Below are 7131 nucleotides of genomic sequence, written 5' to 3' on the forward strand. Positions count from 1 at the left end.
GACAACACGAGTTTTTGAGGAACCCAAACTGATTTCCCACAAACAGGCCTAAAGGCCTAAAGGCCTAAAGGCACACAGCTGTCGCAGCAATAACTCCTCAAAAACTCTGGAAAGTGCTGGAAGGAGAGTGATGCCACGAAAATTATCAATGTCACAATCACCAGCCTTGTGAATCAATTTGAGTCGTCCTTTAAGAAGTTCTTCAGGAAAACGCATTGAGTCAATCATAGAGTTGAAACAGGTAGCGATTGTCAATGCGAGAAAAACCATTGTTGACTTCAGTAACTGTACCGGGACTTTGTCGAAGCTGGTTGATCTCTTATTTGGGAGGCTGGAAATAGCAGAGATTACGTCATCCGGTGTTACATGGTGAAAATTCCAGTCGTTCACAGCGTGCTCAGGATACAGAACGTCAATGTCGGAAGTGTCGTACCCATGTATTGAGATGATGGACGTTGCCAGTTTTTCACCTGCAGTACAGAACTGATCGTTAACGGCATTACAGGAAGCAATTGTGTTTGCAACCGGTACTCCGTTCATAGTTATGGTTGCATCAGACCTTCCGCCATATTGATTGAAAATAACTTCTTTATACAGTTTCCATGTACGACGAGCATCACCAGCTGCTGACTCCATTCTCTCCTGCTCATATCTTGCTTTTAGACTTGCATTGTTGACAGTGATCCGTTCCAAAATTGTGGTATACTGGGCGGTAATGATATCATTGCTAGGATACAGCCGATGCAAAGTATACAGTCGATCTCGTTCTCTAATGTCTAGGATGAGTTCTCGTGTGATATGAGACTTCTTGATCCGATGGGACGATTTTATTTGCAAGACCGACGAACACTCTCGTACGATGTTCTGTAAAGCACTGTTCAACTCATTGCCACAACTGAATGTTTCTTTGCTGATCTCCTCAGTTTTCTGAATGGCGGCAGGAAGGTCGAATTTGATTTTCGTTGTAGCACTGTACGATTTCTGTATTTTCTTGCAAATCGATGTGAACAGAATGGCATGATCGGAAGATTTGTTGTGCACTATCGATAGCTTATATGCATGCGTCAACATGTTGGTAATACACAAATCCAGAATTGTGCCCGATGCAAGCCTCGTTATTCCTCTGGAAGAAACCTCATTCATGAGAACAGAACAGTGAGTTTCCAGAAGATCCATCAGCCGTACATGATAATTATTATCCAGTTGATCAAGGTTTAAGTCACCCAAAACCACACAGTGAGGTTTGTTCAGACAATGACGTTCAAAATCTTCCAGGAATCTGTTGATGTAATCTGAACGAACATCCGGTCTTCGATATGGCACAGCAATGTTGATGTTGACCGATGGCAAATTCAAAATTAAAAACTGGTTCCTGTCTGGCGTCACTAAGTCCAACAGAACTTTCGGTGCGACTTTACAAATACTTTCGTGAACGAAAATCGAAATACCTCCACCTTCTCCTGACGTTCGTATGCTATGCGTTTCGTGGTAGCCGTTGAGTCTATATGCGAATGAGTTGATTAATGTCAGCCAAGTTTCGGAAATAATGATAACATGCAGAATCCCTGGAAATGCAGCAACGTATTGCTCGACAAGATGTAGTTTGTTAGTGAGGTGGTTAATGTTCCAGTGCATGAAATTCAGATCACCGGCATCTGGACCAATAATTGAACCATCGAATTCACGAGCTATTCTCAGAAGACTGGATAGATGCTCCGGAGTTATGTCGTCCATGATCAGATAGTGGTTCCAAGTCTAATGCAGCTCTTAGTTGATTTACGTGTGCCGAGTCAGTAATACGTATCACTTTGGAATTCTTTTTGAAACGACCCAGAACTTGCCCGTTGCAAGACCAGACGAATTTGTAGTTTCCTTGGCTTCTTAATGAGCGTGCTTTGAACAAGAGCTCCTGGTTGGTGCGGGTTAGCTCTTCCGTGACGAGAATTGGACGAGAAGTTCCACCTTTAATTCCAACGTCGATTTGACTGATTGTTTTCTTCACACGACGGACTTGAAGAAATTTTCTTTTCGTATCCACTGATTGAAACTGTACTCGTATCGGCTTCGGCGATTTGCTTTTCTTTGCACTGTTTGAGTTGATAACTTTAATGCTGACCGGCTCAAATTCAGCAACGTCACTCCCTCCAATATGATTTCTTAAACCAGAAAAAATTTCTTTTAGCTCCGATTCAGCAGTATCTGCAGTTACTTCAGCTCCTCTGATGACAATGTTGCAATTTAAGAGGTCCTGATCAGGGTCCTGACGGATGTCAGCTAGGCGTTGGCTGGATTTCAATTGCTGGATGGCTTCCTTAGTTTCTGGTAGTTCACGCTGAACGGTTGAAGACAGGTTGGATACCTCAGTTCTCAAATCAGCTATTGCGAGTCGCAGACCTTCGTTTTCTGATTTCAGTTGTTTTTGACACTCTTCCGATTCCGTGAACTTCAATTGTATTTCAGTCAGTTCGAGTACAACGTACTGAAGTCTCAGGTTCTCCTCCTTTAGCTGATCGTATAAGCCAACGATTTCTGTAATCTTGCTTTCAAATTGTGCGATTTTCTCAGACAAAAAAAAATCCATATGAGGGTACATGAGCGTGCTACTGTTTATAGCAACGTGTCTTCGAAAGAAAAGGATGAATTGCTTCATCCTTCTGTTGAGGTTAATGTTTCAGATGTTTTAGGTGAGTTTGGCTTGTTGCTCAATCAGTGTAGATTGTCAGTGCCGTTGACTCGTGTGATACAGAAGTCGGTTAGGATTGTAACTTGTCAGGAGCTCACGCGTGTTATTAAGGATTTAGTTAGAAAGAACGACCTTGGTTCTTGGATGAAACTGATGGCTTTTCCATATATCGTTCTTAGTAGTAAGTCTAAAGGGAATGATGGCATAAATGTTATCAGGAAGAATTTAGTTGCTTTTGCAGAGTGTACTGATGTTAACCAGGCTCTGTCTAAAGTTTTAGAAACTAAGGGGATGCCTTTTAGTTTTAAGGTTGTTGACGAGGAGAGTGCGGTGGTTAAGGCTGCGACTAGGGAAGTGAGTGAGGAAGATATTAGGGGTGCATTAAGAGTTTTGTGCTCAAATGAGTCAGTGGCTCCGCAGACTGTTGAGACTGCTGCTAAGCTTCAGACTAAACACCCAGTAGATGAAGGTGGTACTTTCGAAGAGGTAAAAATAGACTTCGAGATATCACCGACTGAGGTAGGAGATGTAGTTAAGGCTATTAGGAGTTTCCCTTTGAGTTCGTCAGGAGGGATAGGGGGCTTGAGACCAAGGCACTTGAAAGATTTGACATCTTTTACTTGTGGTGATTCAGCTAATGAATTGCTTAAAGCCGTGTCTTCGTTGATAGATATTATTAGATCAGGTCGAGTACAAAAGGATGTTTTAAAGGTTTTCTTTGGTGCATTGTTAACTGCTCTTAATAAAGGAGAGAACGATGTAAGACCAATTGCTGTGGGCTTAGTTTGGAGGCGTATTGCAGGGAAGATTTCGAATTATAAGATTAGGGAACAGTTAGTGAGTAAACTGAAACCTTTTCAGTTTGGATTTGGGATTAAAGGAGGAGCTGAAGCTTTAGTTCACGCTGTGCGTGTATTTGTAAAATGAAGCATAATAAGCCAATGGCTCTTGTTAAGTTTGACTTTGAGAATGCATTTAATATGCTTTTTAGGAAGTTTATGTTAGGAGAGGTTAAAGATATTTGCCCGGAGTTGTTTCCCTTGTTGCAACAAGCATATCGGCTTGTTTCGAATCTTTATTTCGCTGATAATCCCTTGTTGTCTCAAAGAGGCTATCAGCAGGGAGACCCGTTGGGTCCTACAGGTTTCTGTATAGGTATAATGCGAATGACGCATTCCCTTTTGTCTCGATTTAATGGCTGGTATTTAGACGATGGTACTATAGGTGATGAATTATCGACTGTTTTAGTTGATATTCAGAAAGTATTGTCATTTTATGACGTTTCAGGACTACGCCTGAATACGAAGAAATGTGAAGTTTTCTTTATCAATGCGACCCCTGATGAAGAAGCTCATATGTATGCTGATATATCAGCTTTGTTACCAGGTATTAAGAAGGTTGATGAATCTTCCTTAGAACTGTTCGGTACGCCGATATTTGAGACAGGTTTAGAGAGGATGTTGTCTTCTAAGACCAAATCAGTTAAGTTGATGTGTGACCGACTTAAACTGATGGATGTCCATCCTGCTTTGTGTGTTTTTAAGAAGTCGTTGAGTGGTTGTAGATTTAATTACTTGATGCGTACTTCTAGAGCGTACTTGTTACCCGATCATCTTAGATCTGTTGATGAGATGTTTCGGTCGACATTGGAGGCTATTGCGAATACGAGAATAGAAGGTTTGTCGTGGGATCAGGCATCTCTCCCTTTGTCTTGTGGTGGTATAGGTATTAGGAGAGTTGAGGATTTGACAGTGCCAGCCTATTTATCATCTGTTTATTCGTCGTCAGAATTATGTGGTGTCATACTCCAAAAGTTTAACTTAAAAATAATTAATGATCAGATTTTACAATTAATCGATGAAATTCCACGTAATTTTGTTCCAGAAACTGATACGCTTAAAAAAGAACAAAGGAATTGGGATCTTCCGAAGATCAAACATCAATTCGATGAGTTATTTGAAAATGGTGATCTTAAGATTCGTACCCGATTACTTGCGTCATCAACTAAAGAATCTTCAAAGTGGCTGCAAGTGATCCCATCGAGTCAATTAGGATTGTTATTGGATAACAACTCTGCCAGAATTGCTGTTGGACTTAGAGTGGGTTCACAATTATGTGAGGAACACAAATGTATATGCGGTAAAATGGTAGAGAGAGATGGTTTACATGGTCTATCATGCGCTAAATGCGCAGAAGGAAAATTAGCTAGACATGATATTATGAATAACATCTTCGCTCATGCTTTCTCTAGTGCAGGTGTCACAAATATTATACAGCCCCCAGGTGTTTCAAGAGATGATGGTAAAAGACCAGACGGCATGACGTTGATACCGTGGAGTCATGGTAAATCACTCTAGTGGGATGTGACTGTGAGGGATACTATGGCTGCTTCTTATATTAATGATTCTTCAAAGAAAGCTCGCACAATCGCAAACAAAGCTGAGGGACATAAGCATAACCATTATATTTCTCTAAAACAAAATTATTTATTAACACCACTCGCCTTCGAGACTCTAGGTTGTATGGGCCCAGAAACGAAGAAATTCGTAGACAAATTGGGTTCCTTAATGAAAAAAGCAACTGGTGATGCTAAATCGAAAGACTATCTTTTACAAAGAATCTCAATCGCGATACAACGTGGAAATGCCGCTTGCATTTTGGGAACATTGGGGAAAAAGAAGATTGATGATTTTTATTTATTGTAATTTTATTTTATATGAAAAGATCGACTTTTTACTGGCTGCGCCACTATTGTGAGCAGTCTTTTTTGTCGCAAATATTTATTTATATTAAAATGACAGGCATTGTTGTAATGTTTTTGTTTTGTTTTTCGTCTCATTGTGATCCTTAGGGCACAGAAAACGTAGTTCGTGACTCGTGACGAAAGCAGAATTTTTTCAGGACACGTCTTAAGCTTGTCCTACTCGGCTTCGCCTCGTTACGACAAGCTTAAGACTAGTCCTGAAAAATTCTGCTTTTCGTCACTTGTGACGAAAAATACTATTTGGTCACCCTAGTGCAGACTATTTTTTCATGATTTCTGGCGTGAAAACATAATTACTTCGAGGATTTTTTTTGTTGCAAATGACTCAGGAGGGTCACCTGATTCACTAAATCTGTATACCCTCCACAATTCGCCGATGGCTTGTTTTTAAGTTGTTCGAAGATTTGGCAAATTGACTCTTAAGGGGCCATTCACAAATTATGCACTCACCTAAGGGGGGGTGGGTCAGAAATTAGACATTTTTATATGAAAAACGCGTGCGAAACGGGGGGGGGTCAAAAATTACACGTCCACCGCGTGCGTAATTTATGGATGGCCCCTAAGTGTAAATTTTAGACTCAGTTTTTCTACTCGAATAATTCCTTGCACAGGGCAGGTCTGACCAAATTATAACTCGATTTGATTACCCGAAGCAATATTCTCAAAGCTAACAAAACTAAATGAATTTTATATCACTGGAGGGTACGCAAAATATGCCCATTTTAGACTTAAGTTCAGGAACAGGCCCTTTACTTTTTGCCTACCAAATCAAATGTAACAAACTGACGACAACTCAAAAGGTATTTTCAGGTATTGAGCAACCGGAAAGGCGTGGAAGAAAGAAATGTAAATTGATAAGTCGAACGATGGATTAAATTATTAAATCAATGGCAGGAACAAAAATATGGCTAATGTGGGTTTAGAGTACGAATGGCGATCAAAAAAAGTGAACGAATAAATTTACACACCGTTGTCGCGTATAGAGAATTTTTAGACCCGTACGAAGTACTGGGGTCTTATAGGTTTACGCATACGTTTGTAACACGTCGAATTGGACACCTGAGTAAGGGGAAACCTATTGTGGTTGTACATAGATGTCAAGTCAGCGAAAAAAAAAATGTCCGTCTGTCCGTCTGTCTGCACGATAACTTGAGTAAAACACATCCGATTTCTAAAATTCTTTTTTTTCCCCGTTTGGTATTATCAACATAGCTAACGCCGACCCGTACGAAACACCTATTCGTATCAAAAGCCTTTACTGTGAAACTCTTCATTTCTTTTACTTCATTCTCTACTGAAAAGCTATTCGCCCTTTAAAATCACTTACATTATCTTTCTTTGCCTTGTTAGCATATACAAATAAATTGCCGGAGGCAATATAGACAGCCCCGTACGAAGGCAACTTTCATAAATTCCTATTTAAACAGCTATATACCGTAATATTTACCTATATTTTCCTAAAAATAAACATTTCACAGATGAATATGCTATTATATAGCTCTATATGCCTGTATATAGCTCAATATAGGTGAATATAGGTATATATAGATGTCCATATATGGAATGCCTGAAACACCCCACACACATAACAAATTATTACCATGTTAACAGAAACTCTCTAAGTATCATTTTTCCCAAGATATATCACTTTTATTAAAATCCAATATGGCCGCCGGCAGCCATT

The sequence above is a fragment of the Bradysia coprophila genome (assembly GCF_014529535.1).
Source record: "Bradysia coprophila strain Holo2 chromosome IV unlocalized genomic scaffold, BU_Bcop_v1 contig_5, whole genome shotgun sequence".
Taxonomy (NCBI): Eukaryota; Metazoa; Arthropoda; class Insecta; order Diptera; family Sciaridae; genus Bradysia; species Bradysia coprophila.